The 27,920-nt window shown below is 33.8% G+C and overlaps 1 protein-coding gene across 1 annotated transcript in view; it reads right to left on the bottom strand.

Moving 5' to 3' along the window:
* DIAPH3 (diaphanous related formin 3) overlaps positions 1-27,920 on the bottom strand; it is a 190,751-nt gene that overhangs the window by 15,566 nt on the left and 147,265 nt on the right. The window lies entirely within an intron of this gene.

The raw sequence follows: 27,920 nt of genomic DNA, 5'->3' as shown, positions 1-27,920 counted from the left end.
AATAAATGATTTCTACCTCTGCATTGGTACATGGAATCCTACCCTTCAGATGAAAATCATCATTGCTTTAAACTGAAATTGGCTTAGATTTAGTCCTGGCCATGCAAAACTTACAAAACTCTAGTTGTGTATATCTAAACCCTTGAATTTCACATCACAGAGGACTAAGTGTTTCACTTAGAGATGATATTTTGAATGGGAAGGCAACCCTGTGATTATTAGATATTAGTTCTGGGTGTAGACATTATTGTTAAATAAAATAGATTAGTAGTTGAAAGAATTAAAGTAACAGTGATTAGAGTTCCATGAAAATGTTCTATAAACTCTCTCTCTAAAAAAACCAAGAAAACCCCAAAAAACCAAAACATCCATAACACTGCTTTTGCAGAGTATGCACTAAGTTAAAAAAAAAGGATAAAATAGTATGCAGTGACAAAAACTATAACAGCACCTACTTAATTCATATAGTTTCACTGCCATTCAAAATAAGCAGTAAACAAAATATTTTCATTGGGCCTTATCATATTTTATGCCTATATTACAGAATATTTGTCTCTTACCTGTACAAAATACTAAATATTATGTTAAATTTGAACTATCCCATAAAGCATAAAGCTAAAGAACTAATTAAGAAAAGCATTAAGGTTTCAACATAGTAAAAAAATAAAAGGTATTTTATTATTATTATAATAATAACATACCAACACACAAAGCTATTTTTGGTATGAAACAAAAACATGCTGTTACTTGAGACTCAATCATTTGAAAAGACTATTTTCATTGATCTTTTCATTGTTTAATAGACTTCAATATTTATTCCATCTTTCATTCCAAAACTAAACCAAATTACCTATGCCCATCAGAATTAAAATAGAAATGCCACTTTCCTCATCAGATTATGCACAGCTCCATAGTCACTGGTGCATATAGGAAGGACTGTGATACACAAAGATTCAGCTGAAAGGTATTTCAAATTTAGAAGACAACTCATTTATAGGAAAATCTATTTGTGGGTGGCTGAGGTTGTTTTGTACCATACTAATTACACAAAATACAGAATTTCTGAGAGCAATACAAAGTGTGGAATGTTATCTATGGATCCTAGGAACCCACTAGTGCTGTATTTCACTATAATGAAATCATTGTAGAGCATGGTAGTTCTGGTGCAGTATCATTATGCCTGACTCTGCAGAACAATAATGGCAAAGAGATTGCACTGTCAAGGGACTAGTCAAGGGAAAAAGGCAATCTTCAGAGCACAATTAAAAGAACATACTTTAGGTATCTATTGGCTTCTTTCGATTAGAGACGGAGCCTAGCTTAGATTAGTTTTAAATAGATAGTGAAGGCAAGCAAAAGAGATCTCATGTAATTAAGTGGAATATATGTACACCTGAACATCAAGTTTATTTACCTGTTTTACATGTGTCTATACCTGTCTGAGAATCACCAGCTTTGAACAGTAATTTCTCACCAATAATTTTTAAAATACTTTTTTTTCAAACAGAAGTGGTGTAACTTGGAAAGAGAAGTGGACTGAAATAGCTAAATGGAGTATATGAGAGACAGACACCTGTAAGAGCAGCACCGTGGGCAGCTGGCTGGCTGCAGAGGGTGCACTGACATGACTTCCTGGCCAGAAAGACTGGTAAATCTTGGACTGGGAGTCCTTGCCTGCCCTGGGAAGACAATTCTGCTGTTCAGAGAACAGTGACTCTTGACTGCTCTGGGTGGGAAGTGACCATCAGTAGGAGGAGACTGTGCTTTTTGTCTGAGTCCAGTAACAATGCAGTAGCTTTAACTGCAATTCTTTCTTGAGATTTCATTCTAAAGCAGGTCCCAATGAGATGACAGCTTGCTCTCTAGCCCAGAGACCTTCACCAGTTCTAGTTTCTGCCAACTGCTTTCCTTTGTAGTTTCACTTGCTTTTAAATGGCATTTAAGTCTTCTTTAAGACAGATGAGTAAGGTAATGGTAATAAAATTACTGCAAGATATTAATTTTATCTATTTACGTAAAACATTGACTACATGTGAATCTGCATTAGATGAGAAAGCCTCTTAGAAAGAATTGAGCATTTATGATGGATGACGGAGTTTTGGAAAAACATTTCCAGCTGCACCCAAGAAAGAGTGTGTAGGTAAATGAAGGATAGGGAAAGGCAAGATAATCAAATTTATGATTGCGTAAGTCTAGGGCACAGAACAGCACTTGAATTCTGTGCACTTATTTGACTTGGAATAATGAAATCCATTAAATAGGAACATTTAACAACAGGAAGTTAGATTAGAATTCTGGGTCCAATTTAAGAAATCACTCATTTACCTTTAAAAAAAGAGAAAAAAAGTTGAAAAAAATTTATTTTTTTTAAAATGTAAATTAAGTAATTACACAATTATAAAATAAACTCTTTGATGTTTTGTATTTCTTACTGATTATTATTTCTCTTTAAATTCATTAAATGTCTTTTATTATTACCAAAGCATGAGATTTTTAATTGGATGAAATAATATAAATTTAGATATAGCATTGGTTAAGCATTTTATTCTCAAAAATATTAATTACATTTTCTTGTTATATTTACAAAAATATAAATAAAATATAAAAAATAGCTACAACACAGCAAAGCAGAAAATTCACTAATGTGAAATCACCATTCCTGAACCTGTTTTTGCTTAAATGTAAAAAGTTGAAGGTTAAAAGCTACAATTATACATGGGTTATCAAAGAGATATACAGTCTCCATGGAGAAAACTGCTCACTTTCTCAGCCAAAATTTAAAGACTTTTTAAATGAAGTCTTTGTGCAAAATGTTCCATTGAGTAATTGCCTAATATTTCACAAAATAACAATGAAATGCAACAGCTGAGAGAAGATAAATATTATCATGTTTCATTCGTACAACTTGGAGGAAATTTTATTTTTTATCTTTGTAGCTATTTTACTAACAGGTTTTATTCCCATAAATACGAAACACTAGATTTGTCTTCATTTGCAAATTTGGTCCTCAATGTTTAATATCCTGTGTGTGATAAACTGGAACTCAAATATACAGTACTGTCCTTTTTACTTCAGAGAAGCACTATTTTATAGCATAGTGCCTAGCATTATGACTGTGGTACATTGATCACAATGCACTGTTAGCCAGAGTTTTCTAACAAAAGCAATTGAAGAGTAGATCTTATTTAAGTCCATAAGGAATAGCTAAATGAACAGCAGCAATTAACAAGATATGTAGTAGAACACCTTTTAGAAACAGGTGTTAGGAAATATCTAGTAACCAGTGTTTGTTAGAGACATTAGACATCTGGAGAAATGAAAAAAATACAAAGCACACCCCACTCTGCATGATGTTGTGTATGAAGAATCTTCAAATCTTTCAAGATCAGCTTTCATCACACTGGCCATGAATCAAGTTTATTTTAACTACCACTATGCTACCTGATGATGAGGGAAAAAAAGTAGTATCCTTCTTATTTTTGCTACATTTTTTCCTTTTAAGCAGTTAAAAGAAAGGCAATTTTCTAAAATAAACCCATACATGGCTATTTTCTTTCTCCGCACCCCAAGATCACCCCCAGAAATGTTGTTTAAATAACTATTCATTTAAAAATGCTTGATTTAGAGTTTTTTAATATATATAACTTTCAGTTGATTTCAGTTAAAAGAAATACCAGACAGTTATTAATGGTGCATTGCTAAAATATTAAAATAGGGGCAGTTTAAAAATCTGTCACTCGGTGCAGTTATTGCTTCACAACAGGAGCAGTAATTTCTTGTAGGGTGACATGTTTCCTTATGCCGCAGCAATTCTTCCCTTACAAAAGCTGTTACTTTGAGGGGGGGGACACACAAATTTTTGCCATCTATTACTATGCAGTCCATTATAATGGGTTCATTCATATTTATGATACAATCTGTGATGTTGATGCAATCACTTTAGACTTCACTGTTATTTCAAACAAATCCATAACTGAGAAAAAGGCAGGCTGCTGACAGGAGTTAATGTGGGTTTTACTCTGTTTACAATTGCTTTCTAATCTACTAAATGGCTGTGAAAATTGATGCACTGTTAGAAGTGCTTTTATACACTACTACAGATAAAGGGTTGTTATACTGCAGTAATCTCTGTAATGTTAAATTGAATTTTTGACAGTGTTTTTTTTCGTTTTTCCCATTTGAATGTGACAAGGTAGGCTACTGCATTTACAGTAAGCTTAATTCCATCAATGCAAAGCATTTTCCCATCTTTATTGAGATGCCTATTATTGCTATGAAGAAAGAAGTTATAGATAAAACTTGTACTGCCATATGTACTTTACGGAAAATCTCTTAGTGGTCAAAGCATGAGGCAGAGTCACTAAATTTTGCCATCAAATTTGTGATCTATTAAAGCAGTGCAAGTGAATCCTCAGGAAGAAAACATAGTAGTACTGCTTCCAGAGCTGCTCAGCTTGCCATGAATGTAAACAGATTCTCCTTAAACATCACAAAATAAAATTTAGAATTAGGTGATTTCCTAATAAGTAACTTTCTAGTGGGATTTTAGAGAGACACGCAAAAATAATTGTTTAGTTACATGACCAATGAAATCACAGTTATAAAGGAGTCCAAAGAAGGTATGCTTCAGTCTATCTAAAAACAAAGCCAGAAATAAAACAATAAAGTCTTTTAAGCCTCAGATTTCCCTGATAAAGAGGGTGCAAAAATACCAAGGCTATTGCTGACATGAAGCATAAGTACAGAAGACTTAGGTACTGTAGAATAGGTGCCCTAAAAATTCCTAAAACTTATCTGAAATGTTTGGTGCATCACTAAAACCTAAATCTGAGGAATGCAAGACAAATGCCTTTTTATGTTCATCAAGGAGCTTCTAATTTTTTATATGGATGTGAAAATATTGCTAAAAATTAATGATCAGAATTTCTACATGGCTCCTGACAGAAATAAGTCCTTTATATTCAGGACCTTTGCATATGTAGTAACTTCAAAATTTACTTATGTGTTTAATTCACAAAATTTAATAAAGAATATAGTTCTCTCAGATAATAAAAAAGCTTAGGTTGGCGAAGACCTCTATAGAGGTCATCTGGTTCAATTCCAGCTTCAAAGTGAGATACAGTTGTTAAGTCGGATCATAAAATTTTTCAAGGGATAGACTGTTAAAGTTTCAAACTTCATAATTTAACCTTGGTGATGTTTAATCACATCAGCTGAATTAAGTAGTCAAAGATAACACCAAAAATGTCCATCCATTCCATGTAGGACAGCATGATTAGTCTATGCAGAAGAGTAAGTAAAGTTCACATAAACAGCCTATCAACAAATGAACACAACTGTATAGTAACCAAGCTTCATTAACAATAAAGCTCACAGAGCAAAATCTTTCAGAGCTTTTTTCCCTATATGACTTATTTCTTTTTTGTGATTATATAATTTTTCTATTGTCATTTTCAAAAGAAAAAAAGGCTTAGGAATTAAATCCTATAATTTTTACTGACTCAATTGAAGAAAACCTATTAAATTTAGGTGCTACTGAATATATTGAATGGATTCTGCAACATATATAAAAGCTTGGGATGTAAAGATGATAGTTTTAAAAGATTACAGAGTCATAAGAAGTTACTTCTGGAGTTGCTTGAAAATGTGCTAGGTATGGTCATCACTTATAAGCAATCTATCACTGATTGTTTAGAAGAACCATGTTGATTGCAGGTCCAAATGTTATTTACTCCCCTACCAAATTTAAGAAAATATTATGCAAAGGATTTCTACAGAAAATTGATAATTTTGCTTGACTAGGGCTAAGAAAAAGGAAAATCTGCTGCATACCTGTCATTTCCTAAGATTATTTTCTTAATATCTAGGAACAAAAATGTTTCTTCAAATAATTAATTAGTGGTCATCTTCCAAATGTTGCTAAGTATCATTTCATCCTAACTTGTAGTTATTTCTGAAACACAACCAAAGAAGCAACCTAATTTAGCACCCCATCTTACTTCAAATACTGTCACTCTTCACAGAAATTGCTCATGGTTCAAGTCTACAATTTCAGTTCTGCTCTGCAACACTGCTTTGTACAATGTTGATTTCAAATTTTCAAACATTTAAAACTTTACTTTAAAACTATACTAGAACAAAAAACCTCACAATTTATTATAAAAGCTAGTGTTATATTTTGCAAATTTTACAGAAAATCAGTAAATGTATCAAACACAAAGAGAGGGCTGGAGCGTCTCACCTATAAAAACAGGCTGAGAGAGCTGGGGTTGTTCAATCTGGGGAAGAGAAAGCTTAGGGGAGACCTTAAGCAGCATTCCAGTACCTAAAGGGGGCTTATAAAGATGAGGAGAGTGACTTTTTTTGCAAGCAGATAGTGACAGGACAAGGGGCAGTGGCTTTAGAAAGACAGCAGATTTAGATTAGGTGTTAGGAAGAAATTCTTTACTCAGAGGGTGGTAAAGAATGAACAAGTTGTCCAGAGAGACTGTGCATGTACATCCCTGAAATGTTGAAGGCCAGGTTGGATGGGGCCCTGACCAACCTCATCCTGGTGAGTGGCATCCATGCCCATAGCAGAGGCATTGGGACTTGATGATCTTGAAGGTCCCTTCAAACCCAATCCATCCTATGATTAGCTGTTCATTTAATGCTTCACAACTTTCAGCATTATTCTGGATGTCTTTCAGCCTGATTCTGGTAGTCTGGATTTCTTATTTAAGCACAAATATGAGAACAACTTAATAGAAAATGTTGCTTCTGTGAAAGCATAAGCACCTCTGCTCTTAGCAGGCTGACATGATGTGACAGACTATAAACCTGTAGAACCAAATTTACAGACACTCTACCTTACCATACACTAGCAGGGAACTTCTTACTGGTAAACTGTTTTAACTGTAACAAACCTGAGGTACTTGCAAGTTGTGGTAATTAAAGTTACTTTGAGTAACTTTATGTTACACATAAAGTTTGTATCCTTTGTGTTATACATAAAATTCACCTGGAGCAGAATTTGAGCATATTTAACAAAAAAACCCCTTGATAATTAGAGAAGTTTGACACATATTTCGTAAATATACCTACTTGTATATCACAGAAATAGGACAAGATGATGAATAACTGTAGTTGCAAATGAGTTTTGAATTTTCAGCTAATCTGTCAACATGAAAGGGCCCTTTTCTTGAACTGCATCATGTAAGTGTAAGATCCTGCTTTGTCTGGAGAAGAAAAGATGGGAATATGGCAGTCAGGTAATTTTTTTTTTTTTTTTTTTAATTCCTTCTCCTGTACCAGCAAGCTACAGTTTTACTGCCTGAATGTTTCACCTTTTAATAAATTAATTTCCTGAAATACTATTCAACGAAAACATACAGGAAATGGTGATTTATGGTCAAATACAATTAAAACCACAATAAGATTTCAACATGTAATATTTCTAATGTTTAAAGATAAGGACACATTTGTCAATAGAATTTGGTAAAATTACATTGTACAAAATGCTATTTCTAAAATAAACATAGTAAGGTGGTTTTTAAGTACTCATATCTGTCTGGTTTTAAGTACTCATATCTTTGGGTTCACGCTATTTCAAAAATAAAATGTCGGATGAAGTCTGTCTTAAAAACTATAAAGTTTACCATTTCACACCTGTGACAATTGCCTTTTTCCCTATATATCTTGCTTATATAAAATAGAACTTGAAGTTAAATACAGCTTTTATAATTTCTATTTCTTGTAATGGTGTTTTAAAGACAGAAAATGGAAAGAAAAATCAATCACAAGTGTCAGCAGTGTCTTTTGAGATATACATTGTTAATATTACAGAAGCTGTAATTTAGAAGCATACAATTTAAGTCCAGATTGCTTGATTCACTTTACTGACTCCCTGATCTAGTTTAGTTGAACACTGAATTTAAATAGAGGTGCTTGAAGTCAGGAGGGACTTATGTATGTGCTTATATGCTGTGCTGAATCAACATCCCATTGCAACAAATCACAAGTACAGTATGTTTAACAAGCATAACACAGCAAGCATATTTATCTGTTCATAACAAAGCCAAAAATGACACCTTCTCTTTGCAATTTTGTGAGTTAGCAAGAATCAGCAGGCAGGAATAACTTTACTTTTCCTTATCTACTTTACCTTAGAAATAATAATTTAGCATACCAAACCAAGAGCAGAGTATATGTTTTGAAGTTGAAAGGAAAAGGTCCAAACTGGCATGCTTTAGCTGTTTGTTAACTGCTTTTCTCCTAATGAATTGCCCTGTTGCTCTGCATCACTCTGATTGCAGTGTAACAGCTTTCATTAGTCATTATAAATACGGCTTTGTGCCACGTTATTTACATTCTTAGAGTAAACAGTTAGAACTTCACACTGTAATAATTCAGACTGCTTCTGCACTGGCTAAAAAATAATCTGGCAATGCCTAATATATGACTTTACCTTGAAAAACCTGAAACCCAAATCAGAAAGTTTTTGGGTTTGTAGGTTTTTTGATAAAATTTTACCACCAGCATAATTCCACTATGGTCAAAATTCTTGCCAGTAACAAGGCTAAGGGAATCAGAATTTTACTGTAATTAGACTTTGTAAACTGGGCTTCTCTTCTGGTAGAACTGTCACAAGAAAAAACTGATATTCAAAGCTTAAAATGTGATTATTGCTTGAAAATGAACTAGCACTGTAAATATGAATAAAAATGAGCTTAAGAAAAATCTGAATCACAAATATGAATGCTAAATAATAATCAGTAATAGGATTGTTTTCATAATACACAACTACTTTCCAGATATTTTGGTAACATTTCATTAAAAAGCTTAATTTTCTTCTTTAACACTTCAGCATGTAAAAAAAAGAGGACAACTACTGTTATCTGAAATACTGTTTGATGGTAGAGATTCTTTGTAAAACAGCTTTTTTATTAAACACATTATTTTAGCCAGCTCAATTTAAAGTCAAGGAATTTCAGACATAACTGACCTCCTATGAATTCTAGTGAGTGATTTAGGTAGAAAAGTGAAAAATATTACCACTTTTTAATGTACTGTTTTTGGAAAGCAAAGCGTTTCCCTTAAGTTGAAAAAATATAAGCAACAGAACCCATATCTACATTGAACAACACCTATTACAGAGAATACTTTTCATTACTAACACTCTTGAAAGCCTTAATTTTGATACTACTAAAAAATTAATGCCTGATTCTAACAAATATATTATTATTAAATATATATATAAATGATGATGCCTTTAGATATTTTATATACATGCAGATATTATGTATGAATATACATTACATCCATATTTCTTGACTCAACAGGCTTTAGTAAAACTATTAAGGCCAATACATGTTCTGTTAATAATCTACACCAATACTTTGAAATAGTGACTTTGCAAAATCCCAGCTGTCAGTCTAAACTCAGTTGCAAAAAGCCAGTTCACTTTTTAAATAATTTATTCTAAGAAAAAAGATTTATCAAGTGCATTACAAAGATTCAAAAAATAATATTTACATATTATAATGGGAAAAGGTACAAAGACATGAAAAAATGTCCAGAAATGATGCTGAGTCAACAAAAATGAAAATAAAAGATAACAGAGTTCTTTGAAAACTCATTTTAACCTTCCTAAAATAAGAAAGCAAACTTCTTTTGTTCAAATATAAAAATCTTCTCAATGAACAAACAAGTTTTACTGTATTTAACATATTCTTCTCTGTCTAGTGAAGTGTATATTAATTTTCTCAAATTCAGGTTGTATTCAGTATCTCTCAACCCAGGCTGCTACTGAAAAAGCCCTTGTACAGGGTTTTCCCAGGTATTAGCTTTCAGCAAGTAGAAAGCAATTCTAATTTGCTGGATGTGATATTAGGTCTATTTAGTTTGTCATCTGGCTGTTGTTTTTCCCAATTACATGTTGGCATCACAATCTTTGAAGAGGCTTCTTTCACCTCGTAACTTATTGTGAACCACACAGCACAAACACGGCATCTACAATGCATCTATGTAATCTCTTTGGCAACATAGCCACTTAATTCCACAGCAGTTGTTCTCAGAACTGCTTTCATATTCTTTTAAATATCTGAATTATTTATCTGACAAACTTAAAGATACAAGCTACAGACTCTCCTGAATGCTAGTATCATCCTCCGCCCAGTGAAGATGAAAACCACAGTGTCAGTGTTGGTCAGCATTAGGGTTAGGATTAGGGCGAAGATGGTTTAACTGATCATTTACCAAACCCTCATAAGGCAACTTCAATGAAGAATATTACATCTTCATCTCTAATGAAAATAACAGCACTTTGTACTAACAGTGAGACCAACTTGACACCACTATATTTATTCTTTGGCATTAGAGGATTACACGCAGCTCAGGAAAGAAATCCCTGGCAAAAAAAAATTCCTTCTGTCAATGGACTGCACATATTCTAGAATACACAGGACAATAAGTACAGAAAGGTAGAAAAAACATATGGATAGGGAAATTCTTCACTATATTCAAGAAAAAAGCTAAATTTTATATGACAAAGATAGCATTACAGTATGTCATAATCAAGGAGACCTTAGTATTTTTGGTGTTTACATTAATCATTAACTAAAATGGCCTCAGACTCAAATCATCTGAAATGTTCTGCATTTCCCAAATGCCACCAAAATGCAACTTTTTGCCACTTTTCCCATTTGATGTATTAAAAAAAATATTTAAGTCTACTATCTACCTTCAATTCTGGTCTAGCTGAAGGCCAAACAGATTGCTATGAATAGATAACTACCTCAGCCACTTGACATGGGAAATAAAAAAAATTTATCAAGCAGAAATCTTACCAGAAAATGGATTTTGAAATACTCCAAAAATCTGAACTGATGTCAGACAACCTATCCTATTTTTTGATTGCAACTAAGAAATTAAATAAAAACTGGTTTTCTCCAGAAGAACATATTTTTCTTTTGAAAAAAGAAATTTTCAAGTCATTGGATATAGCACATTGCTCAGTTTTCAAGAGGGAAATTATTACTTACAGCTGCTTATTAATATGAATAGGTTGGAACATCAACATTCCAATTTAGATTAATGCTAGAAATAGTTTATATCCTCAAAAGAAATGCTTTAAAACAGGAGAAAAAAATACAGGTTTTATTAGCTTTATTGTAAACACCACTTCTGTGCATTATTTTTGCACAGAAGAAAGTTGCCACAGCAAGAAATACTAGGAAAGAGTGGACGCAAAAATATTGGTGTGTTTTAACAATGCAATATAAAAGTAATGAAATCTCATTATCTTAACGTGGAGAAAGTACAAAAAAAGTAGTAAGAAATCAACTTGATTAATTCACAAAGACTTCTATGACTTGAAATTCAAAAACGAAAAGCAGAAACCACAGTCTTTGGAGAGAATTAGTAGGGATGAATATAGACAATTGCTTAAGGACAAAATAATAACATCAGTAGTCAGAATGAGATACAACTGGCAAAGAAAAAAAAAATCACTCTATAAGTATACTGATAAGGAGGAGACCAAATAAAGACTTGGTTTATTACTCAAAAGGGAAGAAAAGCTTTGAGAGGATGAGACCACCAAAGTCAAATTGTTTAATGACTTCTTTTACTTCAGTAAAAGTAAATTCACTAAATTTGCATTTTGGAGATAATTAATGCCTGTGACAGAGCACTAAAACACAGATGACTCTGATTTTTTTATAAGAAACTCCCCCCAAACCCCAATTCAGATAAAATCAGGCCCACGGCATTAGTTAAAGTACCTTCAAAGCAAATTGCAGCTACACTTGATAAAATTTTTAGAAGAGATTTGATTTAAGAAAACTGAAAGAATGCACATGGTTCTAATAAAAACAACAGAGAGAAATGTCACAGAATTGTTCAACACAAGTCAAAGTATCAGGCTGTTTCTAGGATGTGTGAACAGGAATACCATCTTTTAAAAAACATGAACTGTGCCTTAGCTCTCCTGTTCATCAACTTTAGGTTTTTGTCCAGTTTTGGAAACTGAACTACAAGAATAAATTGAATAAATTTTCCTTTTCGATATCTGAAAATCCTAATCTACAAGAACAGTCAGAAAAAAAGTATCTTGCTGTTACATCTATAGACAACAAAATACCAAGGAAGACATGGGATGATAAACATATTTCAGAAGCCCACATAACCCTTTTATTGCCTTGATCAGTGCTGTCTATCTTTCTCTGCAGTAAGACACTCCATTCAGTAAAACTTTTTCCCGAACATATATAAAGAAGCAAAAATGAAACAAATATGCAAAAAAGAAAAAAATATGCTGCTCTTTTTGTTCAGTGTGGATGTGTTTGTCTAATTTTTCTTGGAGAAAGCTCCATCGAGAATGGCATCTGTATCCTTAAACTCCCTATCCTTGAAAGGGAAATAGATAAAATAAACTCTTAACTATCCATTAAGTTTTATGATTCTTAAATGTAGTAAAAGGATGAAGAGCTAGCTATCTGCCATGTGAAAAAGTGATTTTATTATTTCTCCTGAGTAATATAACCATATGCTATTTTAGTCAAAATCAAGGTAACAAAACCAAGGAGTACAGCAAGAGCACTAATAAGGTATATATGGATTTGTTGAAAAATCCCCCTTCAGCTCATCTGTCACACAGAAGATGAAACTTCATGTAATTCTTGCTGTAGGATCAATGAGAAGATGTGCTAGATCATGTGCTAACAGTTAAATTACATCTGTGAGCCAGCTTTTTAAAGTAAACGTATTTCTGACATTAACAGAAATTCCACAGTGGTAATAAATAGGGGTAAGAGATAAAACTCTAAATTTACTTATATCTATAAAATATTCAAATAACTCTTAGTTAAAACTCATTTTCTGGGAATTTGAAGAGATATAAAATATGGGCATAAGAACAGACTTGGACTGCAGCATTCCAGTGAAAGTTTTCCTTAAGCCTTACAGTCAATGCAGTCTACATTTTCAATTGTAGAACAGACAGACAGTGATATTCCAAGTCTTTATAAATACTACAACTTGAGTTACATATCAAAAAATAAGCAAACTGATTTTATTTGGAAATGGTTGCTATATTCACATTAGAAGTCTGAATGAATTAAAAAAAACCAAGGAGACTAATTAAAACTATGAGAATTTCTATCACAACAAGCTTAAAATGTATTTATATGCAAAAACAAAGTAGAAAATGTACCACTGTGCCAGTCATGCCTATCAGAAGTGATAACACCTCTCCCTTTTATCCCTGCAGTTTTCTTCCTGGCTCCTGAATTTCCTTCTAAGTACTATATTTAACCACTTGTTTCATTAATTAAACACTCAGGCATTTAAATCTACGATGCATTCAGTTCCATTCCCAACTATGATACTTTACTATATAGTTTCTCAAACAGTTATTTTTACATGTCTATGACTGATCCATAGTTTAGGATTAGCCATTCTAAATTAAAATTACCAGTCTCAATCAAAAATGACAGATTATTCTCTTAACTCCTCAGAATTTCCAACAGGATTATTGGGAATAATTATTATCCCTTTCTGGTAGGTTTTCCCTCAGCTTTCCCCCCTGAATTAAGACTCTTAACTGTAAAGTCTCCGCTGATCAGGTGCCTGAGCAGAAGATCGCTAAGCAACAGCCTCTCGTTCTTTTTTTTACTATCCATAAAGTACATTCAGACTCTTTTCTAGCAACACACAAATACACGGTATATTATTTCATAGCAGTGTTTAGTACCACAACCTACAATACTTTTCTAAAGCTGTTCCTTTCATTTGGAATATATCCTCACACAGACACACTTTACAGTAACTCACTGAAACTGATGCAGAAGCAGATAATGAATTGTACAGTGGACTATTTGAAGTATTAACTCACAGGTATCTCAAATTAGAGACAATTTGGCATGGCAAGGGCAGATTTTAAAATATAGATATATTTATAACACAAAAAATGTATGTTTTAAGTGTGTGCACATGCACACAGGCAGATGAGAAAAGTTCACTGGCCTGGTGAAATGTCTTAGTGTAAAACTCTTGTGATAGGTGATCACCATGTTGGCATTTTTAGGCTTGCAAAGTTTCAGAACACAGAATCTTAAATAACAGTGTAAGAATGGAAAGTCATTGTTTATACTCTCCTGTTCTTTTGGGAAAACAGAAAAAAAATGGTGGAAGGGAAAACAGAAAGATTTTAGGAAGATAAAGAATGATGGAGATTGTTTCATATCTCAGTAAGATTTAGCTAGCCATCAGTATCTGATTAAATTTTTTCAAGAGCTTTAGAAAAAGGACACAGCCAACTTAAAAATCACATTTGCCCAACTGCAATTCAAAGAAATAAAATAAAGGAATAATTCTCCTCTGTAAAGGAACATTTTGCATTATTTACCTTGCTTAACTTTTCCATTTCCTCTTTTGCATTGGACTTTTGCAAAGCAATAATGGACAGAAAACCATGAAAATTATAATAATGAAGCCACAAAAAGTAGAAATGGCATACATAATTAAGTATAAATGCATGCAATTAAAATTTCAAGCTAAAATGTATCCCCTGAAAACTCCATATACAAAATATGAAGCTATAAATATATAATCTACTGCAGTATAATCTGGCCTTACCCTTCAAGTTAGGAAAAGGGGGAGTAAAATTAAGAAAATAAAGAAACACTGACAATAAAAATGTTTTATAAGAAAGAAATAAAATATGACCTACAGATTCATGGACAATAAAGCACTGAAAGCTTTCTTTGCTCCCCACCAAAGCATCCAAAGATTTGGATACCTTGAAGTGATTCTATTTATCTTTACTTATTTCTAGGTAACAGGATTATATAGAAAAAAGCTGTAAAGTTTGTTTGTTTGCAGTTCACTGCATAGGCGCAGTAACAGCCATTTTGTGAAAAGACCACAGCAGTGGGGGAAAGGTTGGCTGTTTACTATCCCCTGATGAATGCAGGGCAGCTGAATTTGAAATTTCTGAAGATGGGGCAATTTGCTTCTTGCTTGAGGAAGTAATCATGCTCAACTTCAGCCAAGTTTCTTAATGCAGAATAGAAGGGGATGAAGTAGATGAACTTTTTTTCAGAGGACACTGAGGGAAGGATACAAATGGGTTCTGAAGTTTTTTAGGTCATCCTGCTCACCCACTAGTTTTGAATTTTCGCCACATACATAATTACTTTATTCTTTTTATACTCTTCTACAATGGGAAGATAAATAGGGAGCCTTTTGTGTCTTTTGGTACACGTCCTTCAAAGCTCTGTCTGAATCGCAGTCCCATCATTATATTCGAGCTGAAAAACATGCACGTTCCTAAGGGCTTTCGACACACAAGCTTCAGAGGCAAGAAGCACCTTGGGAAATCTCAGAGGTGATTTGGTTTCATTCTATATCAAGTCAAAGAACAGTCTGATGAGATACTATGTAAATGTTAATGAAATGCTCTCTGAAATGTTAATGGTCTAATCCAGGTGACCAGAAGGAGAGTTTCTGAATTAGCACACTTAAGAAAAAATAGTAGCTATATATTAGCTTCCTAACAAGTTTCCCAAGTAGTGAAATTATACTTATGGAAACAAGCTACTCATTCTATCCATCCACAACTAAGATCAAATATAGTTTACAGGATATGTAAAAGTAAATTTTACCTTATAATGGTTTCATATCTATTTAATACAAATAATGGTTTGGAAAAGATTACTCTTATTATGTGGGTCATGTCAAATAGTAGCACTTAAAAAAGAAAGGGCTCACAGTATCTAAGGAAAAATAAGAAATTTCCAGAATTTTTACCCTTAACATTAGAGGCTAGAGTACTGAAGTTACATTCTAGTGAATTGTTTCAAATTTTGTTAAGAGGACACAGGAGATTAAAGCAGCACATAGAAAACAAAAATTGCAGAGTATTGGTGGAGAGAAATACAAGTTTAATAACTGAAATGATTTTTTCAGATACTTTTTTAGGGGGAGGCAAGAGGTAAAGGTTAAAAACCAATAGTGTAATGAGCATACCAGGAGTACAGAGCAGCCACTTTTAACTCTGAGTCTCAGTTAGCCTCCTTAGTGCAGTGGCAGCTCTGTAATGAGCAAGCAGTCCACACAACTGGGGACCTTAGTGTATTAAACAAATCATGGGATAGGGAAATGCACTGTATTGTGGAAACAAGTGTAGAGATCAGCATTAATGATGAAGTGAGGCAGATAAATAGTGAGAAGAGGATACAGAGGCACCACTAAGTTGAGATACATCATTAAGCACAATCACCTTTGACAGAAGCAGTTTTGATATTTCAGTACTCCACTTATGTCAAAACCCATGAACTTCAGCATGTTGGAATGGTGTCTTAAAGGTTGCAGCTAATTAACCCAGATCATCTTCTGCAATTTTCAGACCTGTTGTGGAACAGATCTTTCAGGGTATTTTACAGCTTAAATTGACTGGATTTACAGTGTTACTCTTGAATATAAATATGCCATAAAAGTAGAGCAATCAAATGCATAATTTTCTATGTCATAGTTGTTTACAGTTTTTAGTCAGTATTTCTACATTTAATGCATTTGCTCAGTAATCTGCAGGAGTGCATCACACCTTTGTTCTGATGCCTTGTGGTGAATGCGTCTAGGTAAAATTTAAAAAGATTAACATACTTATGAAGTGCAGCGAATTTAGATCCAAGTTTTTCAGTAAATTTCTTCTCACAAGGTTTTTGGGTATCTCTTTCTAGAGTAGCATTTAGGAGTTGGAACAGTGAACTCATTACAACTTTTTCCAGTTGTAGAAACTGAAGGACTTCAAGATCATTCCAATATTTCTGCCTTTACCTACATCTTTAATCTTAGTTGTTTCAATTTTCTTAGCCTCTTCAGGTTCCTTGCAGATTTCAATACTCCTTTTGTGTTGTCTTTAAATCTTACCTTTAAGTGTTTTATCAAAACACCCATGTAGTCGAAGTAGCTTTCCATGTCTTATCCACCTGATACTCTCTTTAAACTGGAATCTTTTTAGAAACAGTATGAAATATGATCTCTCTTTATATCTGTCTTTACTTTCTTCATCCTATCTTTAATATTTGATAGATGAAATAGATGATAGATGAAATTTTAAGATGTCCCAATGTAAATGGGACCAACTACTCATCTTACTAGAATGCTATTTTCAAAACTGCACTTGTTACTAATCTCCATTTGTTCTTGTGTTTATGCTGTTAGCATCTCTTCTACAACATTTACCCTCCAAGCGTATACAACACATTCTATATATTATAATTGTATATACATATTTAGATTGCGTGTAATACAGATCTGTGTCTATTTTAGACGCACATTTTACACACATCTATGCACACATACACTTTCTCCTTGTCTTCCTTTTATGAGACTAAACAAGCCACACTGTTTCAATCATTTAATTTTAAATAGTCTGTTTTTCTGTATTAACCTAGAAGCCCTGTTCTACATTTACTCTAGTTGAATTAATCATTTTTGAACACTGGTGGAGGGCATCAATATCTCACTTTTTATTTGCAAAAATACTTTCCTTGATCCAGACAGAGAATTACTGACTTTATGTACAGATGCACAGCAGTGGAATCAAAAATAATCCTGATCTTTACACTTACTTAACTGTCCAAGTCCTTCTTAGCTCATGAATCATCTGTTTATATAAAGCATATGATGCTTTCTTATCTCTCAAGTTCTCATATATATAGGTATCATTACAGTTTTGTTTGGGAATAAAGTTTGTATCTAATTGGTATAATTAATGCTTAAAATAAGGAAGAGGCAGAATGTATCCATGACTTCATATTTCTTAAGGTAATTCTCTACTGTGTGCTTTCTAATTCTATAATCCTTACCTTGCAGGAAATGGCAAAGAAGACAATCCGTATTTGTTAATTAACTCAGCTGGAACCAAACTTGAAACTGTTCAGAAATAAAAAATTCTCAGAGAAATAAGTAAAGTTTTCTGGACATTACATTACAGATTAATTTGGGGTTACCTCAGAACTAAGTCCCCAAAGCTTTATTCAATAGTCCTATTAGGTCTTCAGTAGCCATCATTATTTTATTTCTTTAAAACACAAAACCAAGCCTATTACAGAGGATCAAAGTGTCATAGTGATACTCTACAATCACACTAGGCATAACTGGGACAGATACTATATCAGGGGAAAAGTTTCATCAAAAGACCAAACTGAATGAAATCATGTAAGCTGTTCTTCAAGGCAAAGAAAAGAGGAAAAAGAAGTCTCTTTACCCATGCAAATCCTTTTAAGTCATAAAACATCTATTAAATTTAATTCCACAATATAAAATAAGCCCATTTCATGACTAACCTCAAAACTGCATGCTATCAATAAATTGCCTCTAAGTCTGAAAATTCTGATTTATAAAATGTTTTGACAAACATACACCTTTAAATCATACAACTTGGCCTCTGAGGAGTCATGTCACTTCTTTTTCATGTCAATTCTCTGCACTGCTGCATTGCCACGATCTGTGGTAGCCACTGGAGCTCAAGTCAGAGAGAGCTATCAAATCAATTATAGCAGCCTGCCACTGTCTTACACCGACAACAAATGATTGATAACAAAACCTGCCTACTTTCAGTTCTCATCTGACAGCAACAAAACAGTCCCTGCCTGCTTTTACTGGCATTTGTCATAAATCAATAGCAATTTCATCACTCAGAAAGGTGCTGTCAACTCTACTCAGTCCATCTGGTTTCACTTCACTGTTATAATTTTTAACGCATAAACTATTCAGGACGGTTAATGTATAAAACTGGTTTCATTTAGAATCTCCTATACACTGGCACCAGAGCAAAACTTGGAAACTATAAAGTGTCAATCATTTTTAAAGATGGGAGGAGGAACCAAGAGACTCATGCTCTGTAATATTAACAATTTATTGACACCTAGATTTGCTGGGAATTTTCTTTTTATAATGTAATACTGTCATCTGATCTAAAAACAAATTGCTCTTTTGACCCATTATTATGGCCTTACAGTAATTATACCTGAAAGTTGAACAGTGAATCATTTAAATAAAACTCAGACTTTCCAAGCATGAGATAATACATGTATTATTATCCAAGCATGAGATAAACTCTGTTTTCTTCCTATCGTGCTCAGCTAGGATGTTAATACTAAAAAAACAAGAAAATCTTCAATGGTCTACAAAGATGAAAAAGAATAATTATAATATTTTAAAATTATTATAATATTTTAAAACATCATCAGTAGTTACAAATATAAATTTGTATTATATTACAGAATTCACTGGTATAGTAAGTGGCACAATGAATTGTGTAGCAACAAAGATGCTACATATCTTAACACATGGATCTGCTTCACATCTAAGTTTCCAAGGCTGATCTGAAAAGAACAGAATCACTAAATGAATTGCAATCTTTCTTTGCTTAAATCAGTTGGTGAATGGTTCAGCTCTGTGTTATGTGTGAAGTTCTAAACCATGGTATGTATCAGGAGGCAGTGTATGCTTAAGAAATAAAGTTCTGTCATATTCAGTTTTACAGCAAACCACTGTTCAGATGTTTCTGCAGAGGAATGCTGTTTTAATGGTTTATATCTGTGTTTTGGAATGAAAAACATGTTAAGTTTCCACTCCAGATAACAACAATTCTTCTGTAGTGGAACTTTACAGCAGTGTTATTATTTGAATTGGTAATACTCCCATTGACTAAAATAAATCCTTATTTAAATCACTTCAAAAATTTATTTCTGATCCATAGTATTAAATCAGAGAAAATAGTTCCATTAGCACTTAAGTCTTACAGAACAGAACACTAAAGTATGTACTTCTCTTGGGGAGAATATTAATTGATCAACCTATAATTTCACTTTTCCTTCTGTAAAAAAACCTCACACTATCAGAGACATTCCCACGACTTCCTAAGCTAAAGTGTAAAGGATTCATGAAAGAACATGAAAAAACCCTCAGACTGATTCCTGGCAGTTTTTGGGACATCCGGTTCTACTAAAAAAGCAAACCAACAGCACCTACATCAACCAAGGCCACACATATCAGTTGGCTGAAACGCCCTTTCTGATGTTCCTCTGAGTGCTCTGCCACTATTTTTTTGGTGTTTTTTTTTTTTTTTTGTTTTTTTTTTTTTTTTTTTTTTTGTTTTTTTTTGTTTTTGTTTTTGTTTTGTTTTGTTTTGTTTTTTTGGGGGGGGGCATGGGAGAGGGGTGGTTTTTTTTGGTTTTAATTGAATATCTTTTGGGATCTTCCATTTGTATTTATTGCAGGGTTATGAGATTATAACCAGTTTCTGCAGAACTTCTTTTGATTCCATGGATACTTAGGGCAAATTATATCTACCAACAACCTCCTTGGATACTTTGTATTCTTTGTATTCAACAAAATTACCACAGTATGAAAGAACCTGCTGGTTTTAAGGAGGAAATAATATTCAAATCTAGAAAGCCACTAAAGGTGAATTAAACAAGAGGCTTCTCTCTTACATCACAGAAAGTCAAAAAATTTCACCTGCTATCCAGTGAACACTTACACCTACAATGTTATCTTACCATGGCCAACCAATACTTCAGTCTTTATCATGCAGGAAGTACAAAAGATTAGGAGGTTTTTGTTGGTTTTGGGGTGGGTTGTTTGTTTGTTTTTCAATGTATCACTATGATAGATGTACCAAACCCTAGGAATGCATTTAGAGAAATGGGTGGGTTGTTGAGGTGATGGAAGATCCTAATGTAGCATTTTACTGTAAAACCCAAGAAAGAATTAATTCATGCTCTCATAAAATGTACAGACCAGGAAGGACATGTTCATTTGGGATGAAACCCTTACTTGAATGCTATTTTATATCCTTCTGTTAGTGGAGAAAAATATGGTAGGGACATGAAAAACATATACTGTGCTCTTCAATGCTTATCCTAGCCATAACTAATGGAAAAATACATGAAAAAAATAGAAACAGGTAAAATATCCAGGAAATGACTGGTTAGTACTTGCACACCAGACCTTAATACATATTGATGATCATTTGACAGAAAAATACAAGACACATTTCCCTGAAAGTATAGGAGAATTTATCTTGCTTCTGCCTAAATTGATTCATCATCCTTTTAAAACAGTTTCTCCTGTGAAGGCCCCCAGAAAAGGGCAGTGAGGGAGATGATCTGGAAAAATATGAAGTGAAATTAGAACAGCAAGTTTTTTCAGAAGTCACTGTGGTAATTTTAATCCTGTTGCAAAATGTGAACCTCCAAAAGAAAAGAAAGGAAAAAGGGGGGAAAAAAGCATGAAGAAACAGCATTGGTCCTATGATCTTGAGAACTATGACAAACACCGTAGCTTTTATTCCCAAGGTATTCGGAGAAGGTGCCTTGGGATTCTGTTTCTCCAAAGGCAGATAAAAAAATTGCCACTTATTGTGGCATGTTTTCACAGGTTATTACCAAAAGAAGGCTTGTATAAAAGATGTGAAAAGAAAGGCTGCAGGCATGTTTTCTTTTGATTCTACTAGCACATCATCCACAGAGAAAATCCTGTACCTCACACAAAAGGCGCATAGATCAATCTGTATCTTCTTAGATTTTATACCCTGACCTAAGGGTTATTTCAACTGTAGTAACTGAGGCCATAAACCTTGCAACTTCACCTAAAAAGTAAGCTGATGATCCAATGCAGTGTCTGGATGACTTGATTAACTCTGTCAAACCCATTTCTCACTGAGACTTAAGTTAGACAGAATCCATTGGGACTGTTCCACTACTCATAGATATTCAGAGCATGCAGCAATTGGGAAAGAGCAGCTAAGCTTGGTGAGTAGGTGACTTGTTTATTTCTAGAAAATTCACAAACATTCTCACACAAAGGAACAAAACAGAATCTGTGTTCTCATCTCCTGGCTAAATGATGAAGTAATCTGGGCGTTGAGGAAAGGCAGTAACATCCATCTCCTTCTTTCTCAATTGCTTTTCTTTCTTTCTCTCAGAAAAGCAAATATTTCATGCCAAATGGAAAGAAATTTCAGTTTTCAATACAATGCAGAAAAAGGTACATTTTGGTAAAATTTATTTTTTCTCTTTGTCTTAGCAACAGAAAAAAAAAAAAAAAAAGAAAAAAAAAGTATCACAGCTCTGCCCCAGATATTTCTCTCAGGAAATACATTCTCAGACTCCCCATCAAATAACCCATTCCATTACTCCCTCCTTTCCCAAAATACATCTACTGTGTCAGAAGTGTTTCTTGATGGCAGTCAGCCTGCACTACAGTGACAGACTCACTTATGGAAGAGTTACCACATTTATTTTCAGCCTAGGATTTCTACTAAATCTTTCTGGATATCACATTACAGATTTAACAACAATACTCCCCCTTCCTCCTCACCACATAAAAAATCCTGAAAAATCTCAACCAACCAAGCAAACACACACACATACCCCCCCCTCCCCCCCACCACCTCCCAAATTCCCAAACCTAACCCAACAAAACCCTCAATTAACAGTCAGTTTCAAATGTTTTCCTGGAGTTGAAGGAAATAATCAAGTGATAGAATTAGATGTTATAAATAGGTATACGTGCACAGACAAGGAAAAAAAGGCAGAAAAAACAAACACTCTGACTTTTAAGCTAGTTGACATGGTACAATGGTAATACAAATCTTGGTCACCTAAAAATACTGTAAACAGTTTTAACAGTGAGCAATTTTAACCTTCCAGAAACAAACACACATGATGTTCTTCTTTGATGAAATTTTTAAGGTTGAATGTTGAAAATTTTTAAGGATTCTTTTCTAGTATGTAAAGAGACGAGATTTAAAATCCTCAACTACAGGCAAGTACAACTCACATTTGAAACTACAGATAATGCTCACTTGTGTAAAAATGAAAAAAGTAAAAATGAAGTGCACTACTACTATCTGAGTGCATTGTTATGCAATGACCTCTTGATAACAAATAAGAGGGAAAATATCAGCTTTATGTCGTTTTCCTGGGAGGCAATTAGAGTGCCTGAGCTATTAGTAGTCACCTGTATTCCTAAATAAATAAATAAATAAATTGTATCATGGCAAGTTTCCCTGGAGTAGAAACAGTGTTTGTTTTCCATATCTACCTTCCAAGTTCTACTTCTCTTCATCAACTGAAAGTGATGCGAAGAAAGAAACACCCATGACTAAAGTTTTGCTGAATGTGCAACTTTGTAAACCCAGGAGCAGCTTCATTTGGTTCTCCCGTCAGCTGGGAACAAAGGCATTTTGCCAGAACAAGGTTTGGGGAGTCTCTGACACTCATCTGACATCTGCAGTCCAGGGCAGTGGGAGCTGTGCTCATCCCTCGGTCGCTGCTGCCATCGCCATGGCAACCTGGGTTGCCCAGACGATGTGGCGGCTGATGCTCCCAGCACGGCAGGCTGGGGCTCATGCACCCGTTCAGCCGCCCTTCACATCCCTCCCCCTCCATTTTTCACTTTGATTCACAAGAACCTGGTTTTCTTCATCCTTCCCTTCCCCTTCCTCCCAGTTCGTGGTACATCCAGGTCAATTTTAATAACTAGGAACAGCTGAAATACCTTTATTTGCTCCTTCCCTTACACAGACATAAAGATACCTGGAATACAGCCAGACAAGGAAACATAAGAAGTCAGTCCAAATATGCTAATTTTTTTTCACAGGTGGCTTACATTTCTTTCACAAAAACTGATGGGGAGAAGAAAAGATTTATCCCTAAATAACGGAGCTGGTATAGCAATGGAGTAAAAGCAGCTATAGGGGTGGGCAATAGTCTGCATGGTGAGCTAAGATAAGAGGAAACAGTAATTTAATTATCCCAAAGCACACAGAGTTGTTAATTTGAGCTGAATCTGAATTAACTGAAAATACTGTATCAGAAAATAAAACATGTAAATAAAGTGTTTCAGAAGCACTCTTCAAAACTTTTATCCCAAACAAAACAGTGAACTTCAAGCTGCTTTTTCCTGTTGGGCCACACATTTAAGTCAGGAAACTGCTGTGAATTGTTAAACCTTTGAAAATATCATAGACTTGCTACTTCTTTTTTGGTAATACTTATGAGTTTATCAAATGCAAACTCCACCCAGAATAATGGCTACAAACAGTCCTTCAAGTGACTCATGCTTACACAGCTGGGCCACTGAACTGGCTTGTAATCAAATACCCATGCCAAGAGTATACTTGTATACTGCAAGACTCCAAGAATCAGTTTGACTATCATGTCAGGTGCCACAATTTTGACAGCATCTTGTATGTAGGGAAAAAGTTTAAAATGTAGATACTTCACTGATTTCTTTCTGCAAAGTAAATGCTTTATTTTCTCTCTTTTTTAACATGAGAAGAATGACTATTATCAGAGTAGGTTTTAAAAAGTGACTCAGAAGAAAAAACACAATCTCATTCCTAGCACCACTGTTTGTGTGAAATAATTTATTTCCATATTTCTCTTCATATGCAAAATTATCAATGGAATGAGCACAAATGAAACAATTTCTAAAAAATTAACAAGAAAAACCTATAAACACTTTTTCTTTAAACTAATAGACCTCTGCCCTAAACTCTAGTTGCAATTATTTCTATTGTATTAGAAATTAAACTTCTAGGTAAACTCCAATTGTGATAAAGCAATATGAATTTTTTTTTTATCAAAAGTATCTGTAGTGGCACTTGGGTAATTTTTATATTATCTTGTTGTTGCTTTGGATGATAGACTTATTAACTTGCTTTAAGGATTAATTTAGTTCAACAAATTACATTGGTTAGACAGAAGCATTTCTTGTTTCCTTAAACTGCTGAAAATGTAATTTGCCAACAACAAAGAAAAAAGAAATATTAATTGGAAACCTATTTTGGAAAAGAAAATATCCCAGAAAAATCACTACTTCTGTTTGATTCATGCACCATGATCCAGGGAGCTTCAAGGTTGACTCAATTTTTTGTTAATAATTAATGGGATTTTATTTACAAAAACGTAAAATGGAAAACGAGTACAGATACTTCCCATGAATACATATTACAACAGAGCATCTCTCGTGCATTGATCAGTAATGAGTAATTATATGCACTCCAATCATAAATCCCAGTGGAAAGTTTAGCTGATAGAAGTTCTATTCTTAGGCTGACTTAACAATCCTGGACTGATTTTCTGAGTAAACTGAAAGATATTTCAGCTTTCTTGGGTGAATTTGTTCACTTCCACATACCCACTTCTGTGCAAGTTTAAGAACTAAACATCAAATCCACCACTGCTCATATACCTCAAAGTTAAGTAACTCCTCAGAGGCAACAGGTAAAGCATCTGTTGAAGTGTGTTACTTTCATCAAACAAAAGAATTTCAATATGTGCTGAAAATGGCATAAACTCAAAGCTCAAATTTAATGCCTGTGATACACCAGATATGAACACGTTAAAAGACATTAAAATACCAATTATGATACTTTTAATATTAGGCAGTATGAAAACTACAAAGCTCTTTTTGTCCTAAAGATATGCAGCAGAACTTAATACTGCAGAGAAGCACTATGCTTCATCAGAAGAAAACACTTCAAGGGAAATATATTTTTCTTATCAGTATACCTCATGTAAATGTACAAAGTACTATCATTAGCTCCAAAATCTGAAAATCTTGTTTAGGACAGCAATGCTGCAGCACTGTTTTCCAAATACAAAGTACCTTGAAGTCGACTTCTCCACTAGCTTGCTCACCATAAGAAAACTAACAGATTATAAAATGTTATTGAACTCAACTTAGTTTTTGAAGGTGAACAATTTGATGTTAAGAGAATTTTACATTAATAACAAAAAAAAGAAAAAAAAAAAAAAAAAAAAAAAAAAAGTCTGAAATCTGCAATTGAAGCCAAAAACATAAAGCACTGGAGTATACTCTTTACTAGCATACACACACTGGCAGATTAAGAGAAGACTTCCCATTTTTCATATTTTCCTATTGTTCTACCTAACTTGTTTACTTCAGCTTTGAAAAAGCCAGGCCCTGGTAGATTAATTTTAGTCAATCTTTATTTTCATATGAAATACAGTTAGTATTTTTGTTAAAAAGTGTTCTTGACCAAGTAAGTTTTCTTATCACTTGCGGAAATGTATTACTGCAATGCAAACATTGAAATAACTTTCACTATGTCAATGCATGCTAAGAGTATAAAGATTTTTAAATTAAAAATAAGAAGCAATGCCTGTTTGGTGACTTTTTTCAAATGGTCTGTTTTAAAGCAAAGAGGTACTAAGTATAAAAAAAAAATACTCTGCACCTACTCAATGCACTGGCATTGTAGAAGTACAGATGAAGAAAATTTTGTTTATTGTATGGTGCAACCCCAGAGCTAGCAGATCTTAAAGTGCATCTTGTAGCAATATCTGAGCAAAACCAGATTCTGAGTGACACCCATAACCAGTTTTGGATGGGAGGTCTAAGCATACGATATTTGAATTCTACCCTACTACCTTTTCCTCAGATCTTTAAAAGGATGTAAACTGTATGGCTATTTAATTTAAAAATATTTTATGACTTTTGGACAGCACATTACTTTAAGTTATTGCTGACCTGGCTCTCATTTAGCTTTAAGTAGTTGGGACATAATTTTTTTAATGCATCTTGGGATTCCAGTTACTAGAAAAATAATGTAAGTATATTTTGTGTTACTACAGCTTCCCCACAAAACATCAGCTGGAGATTCTTTGTAGCCTTTCTGGTTGCTTAGTTCCTTCAACATGCACAATTTCACCAAAGCTTTATTACTAATGTGAATGTAAAAGACTTCTATAATGAGCAATATTCTCATTTTCAGACCACAGTACATTTTATAGTTTATTGGCACAGGTCAAAAATGCCCTTTTTATTAGGCTAAATCTGCAGTTACAGACTGAAATAGGAGTAAAATGTTTTATACACTAGAGTTAAGTGGCTCTGTTGAACATGCTAATATGCTATAGCACTGATAAATGAGTAAGAAAGATGGGTGAGAATAAGGATGCTACAAGATGTGGTTGGGGACAAGAAAAACTATCATTAGGTATCATTCATATGGTTTCTGATGTGAATAGAAAGGAAGAAAAAAGATCCATAAAGGAAGATGAGAATCCAACCCAAGAAATTAGGATATAGCCAGTAGTATCTGCGCTTAAAAAGTCACTAAAAGTCTATTTTTTAACTTCTAGTATTAAAGATAAGCTTTTTTTTAATTGACAAGCATTGGAATGTTGAAAAGGAAGAAATTAATTCCACTTCAGCATGCTTTGTTTTCTGTCCCATAGGAAGCAACTATTCCAAATAATATAATCCAATTATAGATTTTAAGATTCCTGTATTTTTGACCCCACTGAAACAAATACAAGATTTTATAATAGTAGATTCTCACTGCATAACAAGTTTTCAATAAAATGATCTCAGAGCAACTGCTGTTAGGTGGATAAACAGAGACTGGGTAAGCTCAGCGGAGAGTAATTGGCTGTGTCCTGTTTTCAGTCAGCAGCTGGCAACAGAAAAAGAACAGACTTAAAGCACTGGGGTAAGCTCAGAGACTGATTAGTCAGGAAGCTATTGCTAAAGGCAGCAAGAGTAGGAGCTATCCCAGGAGCTCTCTCACAGCAGTTTTCTCTGCCCTGTGAGACACAACTGGAAATTCCTTAATGCACTCTGCCCTTCATTTATTTTTGCTACTGGACATTTGAGAGCATTTAAGAATGTTACTTTTTTGAGTAGTTGCCTGATGATGGATCACACAGAATTAAAATGATTTTATATTTCTTAGAGAAAGGGGAAGACTACCATCTACAGTACAATTATAAAACTAGGGATTCCTTGATAGCAAAGTACTTTTTTTCTGTGCTGAATGGCAAAAATGGAGTTTGCAGCTACTCACACATCAATCCTGGTTTACTCTTTATGCTGAAATTAAGAACTCACCT

This window comes from Zosterops lateralis, assembly GCF_965231275.1.
Source record: "Zosterops lateralis genome assembly, chromosome: 2".
In the NCBI taxonomy this organism is placed as follows: domain Eukaryota; kingdom Metazoa; phylum Chordata; class Aves; order Passeriformes; family Zosteropidae; genus Zosterops; species Zosterops lateralis.
This window is presented reverse-complemented; position numbering and strand designations above follow the sequence as displayed.